This window comes from Capsicum annuum, chromosome 10 (assembly GCF_002878395.1).
Source record: "Capsicum annuum cultivar UCD-10X-F1 chromosome 10, UCD10Xv1.1, whole genome shotgun sequence".
NCBI classification, from domain to species: Eukaryota; Viridiplantae; Streptophyta; class Magnoliopsida; order Solanales; family Solanaceae; genus Capsicum; species Capsicum annuum.
Window position 1 is genome coordinate 190,839,707 of NC_061120.1, and position 16,166 is coordinate 190,855,872.

Genomic DNA, 16,166 nt, shown 5'->3' on the forward strand with positions numbered 1-16,166 from the left:
CTTTGAAGGCCTTTGTCCTACTTATAGTATCAGTTCTCCAGCCTATACTTATGTTTTTATTAACCATGAACACATGCACTTTGTTGGCACTCAAAAAAATGGTTATTCAATCCACTAGTGAAACTAAAGGTGCACAGCCTCTTCTGAACTGGAACAAGAAAGAGCTCATAACAACTGCTTGTGAACAGCTCTCCTCAACTTAAGGCGCACCAACTCTTACTAGAAGTCTAGTCTCTCTCAGCTTTCGATCTCTAACTTACTGACTGAATAGGCTGGAATAGAGAGATTCATAAAAATAGATTGACTATCTGAATAACCTGACTCAAATGAGAAGCGGTTAAGAAGACCGGACTCAAAAAGATCTCATTCTCTACACTTGAACAGATTTTAACTAGACGTCAAACGTCTTTGGCTAAGCTTGTTTTCACTTTCAGAACGTCGACTTGCACTTGCAATATCGAATTTGATTTTCCGGAATCATTGCCCCTGACTGAGATTTGCACTCTCATAGGCCACTCATAAGAATCAGACGTTCAACACCCTAAAAAATATGTCATTGAGAGAGTCATAATCTCAGTGGGTCAATACCTACCTTCAGGAGAAGATTACAAAATGAATGAGTTTTGTCCTCTGCACTTAAAAATAGATTTAGGGATAAGGGCATTGTCGGCCACCGCTTGCTGACGACGAAATGCATCGTCAATTTCAATGAAAGGCTCCTCGCCAAGAAAAGGCAAGAAAGAAGGAAGATCTTAGCCCTTCTTTTTCCTTGAGTTATGAGCTGTCATGCTTTTATTAAGATTAAATGTATGGGATTTGATCGAAGAGTTGACTCAGCCCCTTTTTTTAGACGCGCATGAGTGTTCTTGCTCATTAGCGCTATCAACTATCAGACTCATCTGCTTGTCAATTCTTGGTGTCAGACTCACTCGGAATCTTAATAATTGGCTCTGCGCAAGGAATGAAAGAGTTTGACGCTCTCTTGCTTCGTTTTTTCTTGTATTTCATTTCTTTCAGTCAGAATTCTTGGTGTCAAAATATCGATAAAAATGAAGGGTAGCACACTTTGGGTAAAAAGGATCCTAACCTAGACATTACAATTCCAAAGTTAGATTGACCCTTTTACCTTTCCCACTCAAGAATCCTTTTGGCCAAGGCATATCCTACCTTCTTCCCCGACCTAGTTCCCCCAAAGGTCAATGATTAAGCTCATCCATCAATTTGATCAGTTGTCTAAGTTTTGCCGCTGATGAGGACGTGTATCTTCTAATTTTATCAAATATACTGGACAAGATATCGCTCTGCATCGAGATGCAGTTAAAAGAGGATTCTTAATCGCCCACCGAACTTCCATTATGGAAGGTGCGGGTAGGGGACCTTGGGGTTGCTACACAGGGTGAGCATTTTGTATCGATGAGGATGGCCTCCCCATGCAACAAAAAAATGATTCCATCAAAGTGGGGAGGAGAGGACCAATGAGCCCAAACAAGGCATCATCTGGGATTCAACTCACCCAGTAATGAATGCCTTCATAGCCAATGCAATGGTTAAGGCCAGACAATAGGGGAAGCCCAACCGAATTGAAACAGAATGTAGGGATTTTGACCCCAGTCATACCGATCAGGTATGCTTTTAGTCCATTATATAACTAGAAGTGCAAGCGCGGCATAGCGTCATGGTAGTGCAGAGCTATCTATGCTCGACTCGCTCTGCAGGATGAAATTAGAGATTGATGTTAAAGACCAGAAGCTATAAAAAGAGTTTTGTTTCAGTCTTTTGTTCTTTTGTGACTGGCCTAACGGTAGGACTTGATTGAGATTAACTTCGAGTTGCTGAACCACTCTTGTTTTGCTACTTTTTTTGAAAGCCCTCACGCTGGCAAGTAAATCCTTATTCATTTGACTAAAGAGTAGCCCGCAATCATATGAGTACAGATGCCTTTTGTTTGCATCTTTCATAAAAAGAACAATATGCTTTCTGCATTAAGGCATTTTTTAAAAATCGTTTGGTCAAACCAACATGGGAGTTTTGGGCATCAAAGTGGCTTTCTTAACGATCTTTTTAGTTGGATGACAATCTCGCTCCTAAATGAAGCCTTTCTCAACTATACGAGAATGAGACCGAAATTCTTCCTTAGTATGAGATCATTGTCTTTCTGCTTTGAATAAGGTTCGGAGCGAGGAGAACGAAGGAAGAAAGGCGCAAGCGACCTTACGCTGTATTTACTTCAAGATAGAATGTCACTAGATCATTGACTTAACGACGAGGAGATAAAAGATAAGATAGGATGTGACTGCAGTAGTCGCTCTCCTACTGAAAGAACTGGATTTGACGAGTATCGATAAGTAGATTCAGGATGGGAAGACTCCCTTAGAGCACATCGTTACTTAAATAAAAGTCAATGTGTTAAGCATATAGTAGCATTTGAATGCTAACTGGAAGGATGTCATTTATGAAGTGGACCAAACTAATAAAAGTCAGATCAATAGTAGGGATAACAAAGAAGGAAGAAGGAAAGAGGAAGATCGGAATGAGCATAGAAGCAGCATACTATTACTACTCTTTAATTTTAATAAAAAAAATGAAGAATTGATACCAGGAGAGTCCATCCTATAACTGGAATAGATAAATCAGTCGAGCTACTTTCATCAAAGATCTGCGACTCTTTTATAAATCATTGACCCTCCTAAGATAGATTCGATCTTCAATTTATTCTCTGAGAATGAAATGAATCATACGCTTAAATGAGATGAGACATGTTCAAAGGCACAATAAAGTTCATCCTTATCTCCACTCTCAATAGGAGTTCAGGGATCAAGCCTGTACTTTGATCGATTCAATTTTATTTATATGTTTAGGCTTTTTAGCTTCATGTGTCAAATCAAATGGGCTTGAGAGACACTCTTGTTCTCTCTAGTTAGCATCACATACCAGATCCTTTAGTTTAGTCGTTGTACAGGTCCCTATTAGATAGCGGGAAAAGAATGTATTTATTAGAGTGACCTTTGCAAGGATAAGAAAGATAATAAAAAACTGACTGAGTAGGCATTTGATCACTCTCTATACGAAGAAGTAGTTATACACTCCAAGACAAGATATCCTATATCAGTCTGTCTATTTTTATTCATTGTCCACTCTTTTTCGACAAACTGCAATTAGGCAATCTTTTGTGGCGGATTTCGAGTCAGCTAAAATCTTCTGTTTCTCACTTCACCCTCGGAGTTGTGCCACGACCCTGTACACAAATGATATCTCTCGATTCTCCAGTCTTATTTTTGAGTTAAAAAAGTTAAACCTTCTTGGAAGAATCCTTTTTATAGGCGAAAGGGCCGACCCTTGGACCTATTTTATTCAGCCCAACCAATGAACAATCAATGATTTCATTTATGGCATTTCTAAATAAGAATGAGTCAGAGGAGAGGGGTGGTTCTTCTTTATTCTTTTCCTAGAAAACATCAAATTGAAATCCCTACAAAGGCACCAAGAGCTCTAATGATGAGTAGAAAAATAAAGTTAACCATAACAAAAAAATATGTTGGAATGCACGGGACAGGAGGAGAGTGTCTTCTACCTCTGAATGGTAAGCTCGAGTTTGAACCTGGTCTATCTCATTGGTTTGCCAATCCCACAGATAGAAAAAAATTGATAGAAAGATTCGGCTGATAAAGTCTGAGACTCTAAGCTCTTACTATGACTACGAGAAGTAGCTGTGGCCAAGACACAAGCAAGAGAATAGCCATTCTATCGAACATTCTTAACTGGACATCTTTCTGACATCAAGGCAACTCCAACTACCGAAAATAGCCGTTACATTAGCTAAAACATTCGATTTAGAGATGAATTAAAATCTCACCACCATTCAAGAAATTGAGTTGAGTCACTTGTCCCCTATTAGAGAGGAAGTGTGACGTTGTGTCCAGTCATCATCAATTCACATTCAACTAAAATAACTGGACTTTCACTTAGAGTTTGATTAGCATAAAGTGTCAGCCCAGCTAGGCTGAGTTCTGTTCCATTTATTTCCTAATAAGTGAAGTAGAAAAACCTCCCTCTGAATGAACAAAAGCGGAATGCAACTCAAAAAAGTTCTAGGATCACAATGAGGTCCCACGAAAAAATAAACTGAAAAAGAGCAAAAGGAAAAGCCCGTACGCGGGAAGCAATGTACTATCATGAACACTCATCAAATAAATGATTGCTGCCAAAAAGATGGTGAGTTTGAAGCCACTTCCTATGTCCGATATCCGAGGAGATGGAATTGTGAAAAACCTGATGAAGATGATGATGTCCAAAACCCGATAGAACTAAGGTAGTTAAGTTCTCCAAGGTTTAATCTCCTACCTTGCTTCCATTCATTAATGGCATTCTGCTGTTCAATGTCGGTGAAGCCTTGCATTGAATAGGTTGTTATAACCCTGACTTGGCTCGAGAAAGCAGATTCATTATTATAGCCTTATAATCTAAGAAGGTCAGGCATTGTGTTGTGGCATAAGCTTTGTCTTCCTCTACCTTTGGATTGAGAGTTCATCTGGACTGAGTAAGCACTTTAAAGAAAGAAAGTAAAAGATTCAATCAGATCAAAAGAAGATTGACTTCATATTTGACTTTCTTTCGAGCGAGAGCGATCAAAGGACTGGCAGAGGGAAAGAAAAATGAGAAAGAAAAAAGATCGAGATAGGACTCTCTTAGCATAGGCGTTCAACCATTTCTTCTTATAGTAAGTGGAAGTCATAAATCCTATCCATCTTGCTCAAACCCTTTACACGAGTCAGAAAGTAGTCTACTTATGGACTCAGAACCACTAATGCCGCATCTCTCGGTGAGAAGGAATCAAGGAAAGAAGAAAAACTTCTTCCTTCTTTGATCTTCTGCCCCAAAAATTGGAAATGTAAAAGTAGGCTGTAGGACTGATTCTTTTCCTTCTTTCGGGCAAAACAAGCATCTGCGAGCGGTCAGAGTGTTAATTTGTACTCATGATGGCACATCGCAGTCTAAGCGTTCTTGCTTTGCGCAATGGCACAACTGAATTCTAATCCGTTGGGTTAGATGAGTAGCTCTTGGCTTACTGAGAAGGGCTTTCTGTAACTAAGAAATGATAATTGTTGATCCATATGATCTCAGGAAACTTTCATTGATGAAACTAATAATTTAACACTTAGATATTGAGCTACTCAGTATTGCTTCCATGGATATCTTAAACAAGTTTGCTTACCCATCGTTATCTGGCGGGAAGTGAGCTACCTAGCCTACCTTATCTCTTTCTCTTAAGCAATTTTATGTCACCTTAACTCAGCCCTTGGGAAACTTCTCTCCCTTAAGGTAGCATTCATAGTTTTAAGTCAACGTTTTGAGTCAACAAGACTTTGATTTCCTTCATCGCCTCTTAAGTTTAGGTCAAAATCAGAATTGGAATTTGAAATCCAGTAGGAAAAAGAAATGCAGACTTTTTCTTAACCTTTGAATCTATTAGAAAGAGAGTCTCTGAAGCCTTTCCTTTTGACCCTACTTCGATAGGACTTAGAAAGCCTCCTTGAACTACGATTTATAGTTCACTAAGATCAGTCTGGCCTTTTCTCTTCTAGCCTGGTTAGTTACTTCTATTTACCAAGAAGTGGAATTAGATAGAGGAGACCGAGCATAGAAGTAGAAAAGGATTGTATTAGACTTCAAATGGATGGTTCTTGCTAATCCCCATTTCTCAGATTGTGCTTCGTGGGGGGAGTCAGATATTAGTCCATAAAAGGGTCAATAACCGAGCTGGGTTTATACTCTATTTTTCCAAGAACGGATCTAGTAAAGCGAAAGGTATTCCCCAATGCAAAGGAGTCAAATCAAAGAAATCCTTGAGTACGAAAAGAGAAGGCGCTACTTAGCGCTATTAAATAAAGAATGAAGCTCCGTGAGACACCCGACTCCCAAAGAAGGAAATGCTAACCACAGTTTTAATGGTAACGGGAATATGCCTGATGGTGAAACACAGAGAGTGATGCTTATATCGCTTAGATTTAGGGCGATAGGGTCTCGAGCTGGGGGTCTATCGGAATAGCCTTTATACTTCTTAGAGGTAGAGGTATGGACTACGTACAACTTACCCTCCCCAGAGTGCTGGATTGGCTGCCTATGAGTCAGACTGCTGGGTTGGCTGCCTATGAGTTGTAGGATGTAGCCCATACTTGGTTTAAGCAGTAGAAGGTTGATAGGGGTGTAGATACAGGGCTTGTAGAATTGGAAGAGTTTACCACAACTTTCTTAGAAAGATTCTTCCCATTGGAGTTGAGGGAGGCCAGGGTGTTAGAGTTTATTAACTTGAGATGGGGAAGCATAAGCGTGAGAAAGTATTCCCTCAAGTTTACTTAGTTAGATAGATATACTCCTCATGTGGTAGCTAATAATAGGACTAAGATGAGTAAGTTTGTGTCTAGCGTATCTGATAGTGTGGTCAAGGAGTGCAGGACCGCAATGCTTATTAGTGAGATAGACTTGTCTAGGCTGATGGTCCATGCTCAACAAATAGATGAGCAGAAGATTAAAGAGAGAGAGAAAACAAGAGGGCTAAGATGGGTAGTTTTAATTTCAATCAGCCAAAGTCAGAAGGTGGTAACCATTCTTAATTTCATCAGAGGTTTTTAGCCCAGCACCCTCTTTAGCCAGTGCTCCTGTACCCAAATTCAAAAATGATAGTAGGGATAGAGCACCAGGATATAAGTCCCAGGTCAGTGTTAGTAGTGCTCATACAAATCCTCTATGTCAAAAATATGGCACACTATCAGGGTGAGCGTAGAGTGGGTAGTGATGTGTGTTTTGGGTGTGGCAAGCCAGGCCATTGAATTCGCGAGTGTTAGGTAGTTGCTTAGAAAGGTAGGGATGTGCGCCAATAGGGTCAGTCTTATCAGTCATCAGTTCCATTCGGTCACCCAACTCAGTAGGGTGCGGCTTTCAGTGCTACCTGTGGTCAGCGTCCAAACAGATTCTATGCTCTTTAGTCCTGCCAAGATCAGGAAAATTCTCTTATGTAGTTACTGGTAATTGCAGGTCTTTCCCTTACATATTTATGCTTTACTAGACCCTGGAGCTTCCCTTTTTTTGTAACTTCAAATATAGCCATCAACTTTGGTGTTAGTCCTAAAACTCTAGCAGAGCCCCTTTTCAGTGTCTACCCTAATAGGCATTTCCATTATAGCCAAACAGGTATACAGGAACTGTCCGATCACAATATCTCAAAAAGTTACCTCAATTGATCTCGTTGAGTTAGAGATGATGGATTTTGACGTCATTCTCGACATGGATTGGCTCCACTCATGCTATGCCTTAGTTGATTAGAGAAACAAAATAGTTCATTTTTACTTCCCAAATGAACAAGTCCTTGAATGGAGTGGTAGTACCATAATTCTTAGGGGTCAGTTGATTTTATACCTTAGATCCCAAATGATGATATCGAAGGGGTGTATTTACTATCTTGTGCGATTCAAAGACTCTAACTTAGAAAATTCAACCCTTGAGTCAGTTTTGATAGTTAGGGAATTTCCATATGTGTTCCCTGAAGATCTCCCCGGAGTTCCTCCTGAAAGGGAAATCAACTTCAGAATAGACCTTCTTCTAGATACTCATCCCATATCTATTCCACCATACAGAATGGCTCCAACTAAACTCAAGGAGTTAAAATAATAGTTGAAGGATCTCTGAGATAAGGGATTCATCAGACCCAGCATTTCCCGTGGGGCGCACCAGTCCTATTTGTGCGTAAGAAAGATTATTCTCTCAGTATGTGTATTGACTACCGTCAGTTGGACAAGGTCACAACCAAGAATAAATATCCACTTCCTAGAATCGACAACTTATTTGACCAACTTTAGGGTCAGAGAATTTGACATTCCAAAAACAGCTTTTCGAACTCGATATGGTCACTTTAAATTTCTAGTCATGTCCTTCGGTCTTACAAATTCCCCAACAGCCTTCAAGGACTTGATAAACCGAGTGTTCAAGCAGAAGTTGGACATGTTCGTCATAGTCTTCATTGATGACATTCTTGTTTACTCTCGTAGCAAAAATAATCATGCAAACTACCTTAGAATAGTACTTCAGACTCTTAGAGCGCACCAGTTGTTCGCTAAATTCAGTAAGTGTAAATTCTGGCTAAGATCAGTAGCTTTTCTTGACCATATTATTTCTAGTACTGGTATTAGAGTTGATCCTTAAAAGACTGAGGTAATGAGAAACTGGCCTAAACCCATCTCTCCATCAGATATCAGTAGTTTCTGGGTTTATCTATCTATTACCATTGGTTTGTTGAAGGGTTTTCTTCTATTACATCCCCCATGTCCATATTGACTCAGAGAAAAGTTAAGTTTCAATGGTCAGATTCGTGTGAAAAGAGTATTCAGGAGTTGAAGACTCGACTCACCTCAGCCCCAGTCTTGACACTACCAGATAGTTCAGATGGTTTTGTTATGTACTGTGATGCATCTAGAGTAGGTTTGGATTATGTCCTTATACAGAGAGGTAAGATCGTAGCCTATACCTCCATACAGCTTAAACCCCATGAGAAAAATTACCCTACTCATGATCTTGAGTTAGAAGCAGTAGCTTTTGCCTTAAAGATTTAGAGGCATTACTTGTATGGGGTGCATGTAGATGTGTTCTCAAATCACAAAAGCCTTCAATATGTGTTCTCTCAGAAAGATTTAAATCTGCGTCAGAGAAGATGGTTAGAATTATTAAAGGCTTATGACATAAGTGTTCTATATCATTTAGGCAAGGCCAATATAGTGGATGATACTCTCAGTAGATTGTCCATGGGTACTGTAGCTCATGTTGAGGATGGTAAGAAATAGTTAGCTCAGGAAGTCCATCAGCTTGCCCGACTAGATGTCCGCTTAGTCCACTCAACAGAGGGTAGTGTATGAGTACAGAGTAGCTCAGAATCATCTCCAGTTTCTGAGGTGAAGAAAAAGAAGGATAGAGATCCCATTCTAGTTAAGTTGAAAGAATTACTCAGGGATCAGAAAATGAAGGTTTTCTCCCAAGGGAAAGATGGTATATTGTGTTGTTAGAGTATATTGTGTATGCCTGGTTTAGATGATTTGAGGCAATGAATTCTCACAGAAACGTATAGTGTGCATTACTCTATTCATCCAGGGACTACTAAGATGTACCATAATTTGTGGGAAATCTATTGGTGGAGTGGTATGAAGAGGGATATTCCAGAGATTATGGCTAAGTATTCTATATATCAGTAAGTTAAGATTGAGCACCAAAAACCTAGTGGGCCCATAAAGGAATTTATTATTCCCACTTAGAACTGGGGGAAAGTGAACATGGATTATGTGATAGGTTTTCCTCGTACCCATCATCAACATAATTCTATTTGGGTTATCATAGATAGGATGACCAAATCAGCTCATTTCTTTCCAGTCCATACCTCTTATTCAACTGAGGACTATGCCAAACTCTATCTCAGAGAGTTGGTTAGGTTGTACAGTGTCCCCTTATCTATCATCTCAGATAGAGGTACCCAGTTTACCTCTCATTTCAGAAAAGCATTCTAAAAGGGCCTTGGTACCCAAGTCCATCTCAGTACAGCCTTTTACCCTCAGACAAACGGTCAAATAGAAAGGATCATTCATACTCTTGAGGATATGCTGAGAGCATGTGCAATTGATTTTAAAGGTAGTTAGGATGACCACTTGCCTTTGATTAAATTCGCATACAATAATAGCTATCATTCCAGTCTTCGTATGGCTTTGTTTAAGGCTCTCTATGGTAGGATATGTAGATCTCTAATTGGTTGGTTTGAAGTAGGTGAGGCCATAGAGTAGGTCCTGACTTGGTGTTTGATGCCTTAGAGAAAGTTTAGTTGATCAGAGAAAGGCTTAAGGCTACCCAGAGCCGACAGAAATCGTATACAGATGTAAGAAGAAAAGATCTCGAGTTTGAGGTCGGTGATCTTATGGACTTGAAAATCTCTCCCATGATGGGAGTGAAGAGATTTGGCAAGAAAGGGAAACTCAGTCCCCGATATAGCGTTCCCGTCAAAATTCTCAGTCGTTTCGGAAAGGTAGATTACGAGCTTAAGTTGCCTTCATATTTAGCCTAAGTACACCCAGTGTTCCATGTCTCATTGTTGAAAAAGTATATTGGTGATCCAGCTGTAGTTGTTCCCTTAGAAAATGTAGATATTCAGAACAGTCTTTCCTTTGAGAAAGTTCCAATCGAAATTCTTGATAATCAAGTTCGCAGACTAAGGAATAAAGAGGTTTCATTGGTTAAAGTTTTTTTGCAGAATCAGTCCGTTGAGGGAGCCACTTGGGAAGCAGAAGCAGATATACGGACTAAGTACCCTCATCTCTTCTCAGCGAATCCAGATTCAGTATAAGGTACTAATCTTCTTAAGATTTCTCTATATCATGCTCAGTTTCAGTTACACATCTTGTTCATGTCAATCGTGCATTTACAAATCAATTCAGTCATGCACTTCATGCATCAGATATACATGTTTAGTGTGTAATCTCATCCCAACAGCTTTCCTCAGCTTAACCAGTTTTATTCGAGGACGAATGATCCCAAAGGGGAGATATTGTATCACCCTATATTTCACTAGCACAATCTAAGTCCCAGTGCAAGAGTATTTGTAAATAAAAATTTCAAAACACTTATTATTTTTTAGTTTAGAGCCTGCCATAACATAGAAAATTCAATTAGCTTTCCAATGATATAAAATTTGCTGAAATGTGACAACCGGGTAAGAATTTATGGCGATTCTAAGTTTCAGTCATTAAACATCATCATTTTAACCCTTTGCGCATTGCGGAGACAGTCCAAATGAGAATTGTCATTTTCTAGTGTGACTCCTCGATGTTGGCGCATCACGGAGTAGGCTAATTTCCAATGGGCCCCTACAAAGATGGCGCGTCGCGGAGGTGGCCAAATTGGTACTTCAAAGTATTAACACGATAGTTGCGCGTCACAGTGTTTGTCCAGGTCTCAATTTTCCCTTTTCTAGTGGCTTGGCACGATAGTGGTGCATCGCGCCAAGGCCAAAAATCAGGATGGTCAATTTTTAGCTTACATTTTAAGTCCATTTAAGGGTATTTGGGTCTTTTTCCTAAGCCCTAAAAAAGTCATAAAACACAAAATTTAGCCCCAATTGACCTAAATAATCATTTATTATTCAATTTCCTCTCAAATTAAAGATCCCATTTTGCATAAACAAGAAACCCTAGCTCTCAAATTCAAGATCAATCCTCAAGAACTCACCAAGAACCTCAGGAAATTTATTATCCCAGGTATATTAGATGTTCATCCATGAATTCCTTTCATCCATGGAGTCCAAATATCCTACTTTAATTACCAAGTTATAATCTTTTCAAGCTATTTGATTTTAAATTATGATTTCATCCATGAACCCCTATTTACTATTGATTTTATACTATGTTACCATGAAATGATTGATATCATTCAATCCTCCATGTCTTTATATTATTATTTATTGAATAAAACCATGATTTAATACTATTATGTTGAATTTATGTTATTTTTATAAGTTCCATGGCATTCCTATGATTGTTTTAAACCCTAAATTACAAGTGTTTGATAAAATGCCTACAAGAGTGATTGATTTAAGTAAAAGCCTTCATGTTTTGTCCTTTAAGCTTTAGTATCATTTTACTATTATTGTTTTGATTCCTGGGGGGGTTGAATACCCCAAATCCATAGCTGTTTACTTAGTCTAGTATTAGCATATTACAGAATAGTATTCAGAACATACCATGAGCATTATCAGAACAGTCAGTGTAGAATTATTAGGAGTAGGATTTAGTACCGAGCGAGTGTAGGGATGGAACCTTCCCCATCAAATAGGCAGGGTCGTTAGTAGCAGTCTCTATACTCCAGAACTATGTAGCTAGTGTAGGGTATGAGAAGTCACCCATTAGATTAGGCTTGACTATCTCGCAGGGGTCACCTATCAGTTCAGGCTTGACACCCTTAGTCCGTTGGACATTATATCAGTTTAGTGGATCCACATAGCCACTATTAGTACCTGTGGCAGGGTATTAACACCCTTCAAACTGGGGTTACAGGTTGGACCCTGATTAGCTCAAATTGGGGAATGTCGGTTAGATGATACCTCCTACAGTCTCAGATATAGTCTCAGTTACAGTCTCAGTTTAGTTATACAGTCTTAAATTTGCTTGACCAAAGCATATAGATATCATTATTTTTCAGTATTTTAGTTTACAGATTTTACTCAGTTCATGTTATATGCTTGGTCATGCATTCCCAGTGTCTACAGATTTTCATGTTTCTTCAGTATTTATAGACTGTCATGCATACTAGGTATTTATAGATTCTCTATATTTTCAATATCTACAAATTCCATATTCTCTACTCAGTACTCTATCTTTTACATGCATATTCAGTTAATTATTAGTTCTGTTCATGAAACCATGCATATCAGCCTACCTTATTTAGCATACTAATACATTCAAAGTACTGATTGCATACCTTTCTTTTGCACAATGACGTATCTTATCATAGGTGCTGACACTCAGTTCCTGGACCGTGCTTAGACTTTATTTCTCAAGCTATCTGCAGTACAGTAACAGTGGTGAGTCCTCATCATTTGAGGACAAATTATTTTACTTCATATCTCTATTTCAGTGGTTAGTAGAGTTAGTTAAGGGCCTATCCCATCAACTCATATTTAGCCAGTTAGTCTTAGAGGCTTTTCAGACATTGGAGTCAGTTATCTAGTATTTAGATTTTTAGTTGACATGTCAGTTTATCAGTATTTAATCAGATTCAGTTAGTTTTTCTATAAATTCATATTTCAGTATTGATTTAGTAATAAAATCTTATGGCAATAACAGATGTTTTCTGCAATTATGATATTATTATTCAGTGCTCACGACAGGTACCTGTTCATGGGTTAACTTGTGGTCCCTTGGAATTGTAAGCACCATGTGATGACTAAGGGGTAGTCTTGGGTCATTACAGATTCATTCCTTATTGCTTGAGAGTGGAATGTAGGCATTAGTTTGAGAATTTAACATAAGTAGATTTTTTTGTGGTTGAGTATGAGATTTGATTTTATTCTTTGTCCTATTATGCTATGGTGATATTTACAGATGAGGTCGGGCTTATCAGGAGGTTTATGAGAGGTTTGACACTTAGGATCAGAGAGGTCGTGTTAGTTGTAGCCCAATCTGGGGCTTCTCTTCAGGAGGTGGTTAAATCAGCAAAAGAGTTTGAGTTGATACATCGTGAGGAGTATGGAAATTTGAGGGACAAGAGGTCCTGCACTTTAGGTCGATTTAGTAATACCTCATCTGGAGGTAGGTGTTTATTCAGAGAAGATTTTTGCCCTCAGCATAATAGACCAGTTCAGGCAGCGATGCAGACATCAGAGGGTAGACATTTAGTTCGGTGTTCTTATGGTTTGGGACAGGCTTCACATAGTTTATCTCAGTGATTTTTAGGTCGGGGTGGTCATACTGGATATTCAGGTCATTCTCCATAATTAATGGCTCTCAAGTCCCTTTATGAGTATTATTTTTCAGATCATCTTTGGAGAGATTGTCTAGTATACTGGTAGAGAGGTCCATAGAAGGTTCATCAGGTTCCTACTAGAGAAGCAGTGTCCCTTTCTAGGAGATTGGGAAGATATCAAGGAGGTAGAGGTTCACCACTAGCTAGAAAGAGAAGTGGTAGAGGAATGACTCAGGCGATAGATGATAGATCTAACTGTTATACCTTCTGTAATACCCCAGATTTTGAACTTTGAATTTTTCTCAATAATTATGGTTACTTCTCAGGGTAAGACTCAGGTGATGAGTCATAAAGAGTTGTCACGAGTCGTATAGAGCAATTGTGGTCTAACCAGTAGGGTTTCCCTAAGTTTTTATCATGGTCATGACCAAAATCATATGAGTTAAAAGGTAATGTCACGAGTCGTGGAGAGGGACTCATGACCTTAACTGTGAGATGGCCCAAGGATACTATCTTGGTAATGACTAAACTCCACGAGCCATAGGTTAAGGTCACAATTCGTAGGGTAGGACTCATGACCAAACAAGTAAGTTGGCCCTGAGTCACTTCCCAGACTACAAGTCCAGACAACAACTTGTAGCCTGTCATTATGAGTCATCACCTGACCTTAGTGACTAGGAGTTATTTTCCTGCATGTTTTCATTAAGGGTGATTTGGTCTTTTCCCTTCCTTTACACCATTCCCACAACTTAAAACCTTTATCCCTGTTTCACCAATTAAAATATCATAAACACTCTTTTGTCCCTCAAAATTCCCAAGTCAAGAACAAAGCTAAGGTTTTTAAGGATTGGTCATCTAGGGCTCAAAGTGTGGTTTCTTCTCTAAATTCTTGGTATTTTCAAGCATGTATCTCTTCCCTAACTTGTTTTTATATAAAATCATGTGCTTAATCATGGTTTATGTAAATTAAATTATTGGGTTTCAAATGATGGGTTGAGGTTTTTGAATGACTATTACTTATTTAGTTTTCCAATGGGTTTGGAATTGTTATTCATACTTTATAGCATGGTCTTGGAACTAAAATTGTACATGGATATGGTGAATGGGAAGGGGGTCGTGGCATTCCCCCAAAATTATTAAAATTAATTCGGAATTGGTATTAACCTCAACTCACTCTGTAAATTGGTTTTGGAACATGAAAATATGCATGCTTTAAACTATTTTTGAACTATTGTATTTCCTAAAATGTTAATGGAAGAAAAATAGTTTTGGAAAGGCCTTGGTGGACACGATTTGATTTTAAATGGTTTTATAAGGCTTTGGTGGCCTTTGTATGGTTTTTAAATAAGAGCTTCGGGGTCATGGATTCCCCCAGGTTGATGGATAATTAGAATGACATAATTCTATAAGCTTTTTAGCATTTTGGTATGAAGATACCATTTGGTGGTACCTTAATGAAAGATTCCTTAGCTAAATGGAAGGGTTTATATGTAAATGCTTTAATTAGGCTTAAAGGGGTTGTGTAGGTCATCGTGGAAGGTGGATATCCTGGAGGGACTGATACTAAAAACCATGTTTGCCAATGTGGGGGTCTTTATGATTGTGTCCATAGTTCACACTTTATACATACTTTGGGTTGGCTGGGGTCGAGGCATTCCCTGGCCTTTTCTTGGATTTCTCTAGTTCATGTGGATAACACGCACTGGAGCCCTTTTGATGGGGGGAGCCATACCATATAGCTTGTGGGTGCCCGTAGGATGATTAGACCTACACAGTCCAGGTTTATAATTTTAAATCTCATATAATACCTTATTTTCTATACCAACATTATATATATATGTGTGTGTATCTGAACATGAACATTGAGTTTGGATTTTATTTTAAGATTGCATTATTTTATCCTTTTTCTAAGTTACATGCTAGCGCTCACCCTGTTAACTATCCCTGGATGCTACATCCTTTCATGATGTAGGGTCCTATGGGTTTTATCTATTGGTCTGTACAGTGTTAGGTCGCGCAGTTGTCGATTAGGTTTACAGTGAAGTGGTGAGCTTCCATATTTTGGAAAGCTTGGTCATTCCAACAATTTCTTTTCATATTTTAGAATTGCAGAGCTCACATTAACATTATCATTGTCATTGTGACTACTGTGGTTGGGGCATGTCCCAACCTAACTTGATATTCGGATTATTTTAGAGGCTTTTGTGGACACGTATGGGTTGGATGGTGTTATTGAATCTTAGAGCTTATTTTTGAGTTACCTTAATTGTTTTATCTTTATTCTCTTGTTGTCTTCCGCTTATTTATTATTTGGATTGTGCTTGAATTGGACAGGCTATGGTATGATCTCTGCCCCTCGATGGGCGTGAGATACCCATCACGGTTAGGCTCGGGGTCGGTTCGTGATAAGCTTGGTATTGGAGCATAGGTTTAGGGTCCTTGGGTGTCCACAAAGTTATGTCTAGTAAAGTCCTTTTTAGGGGAGTAGCATGTCACACTTATAAGGGGGAGGCTACAAGATATTTAGGAATATTTCCCTTTTTTGTGTTATATTTTGCCTGTAGAGTCTAGGGTAATGGAATTTCTCAGACACCTGGTTTGATCGTATTTCAAATCATGCCTCTTCGAAGGTCTGATATTCGTAGAAACTCTGTTAGAACCTTTGCCCCACCTGAGGAAAA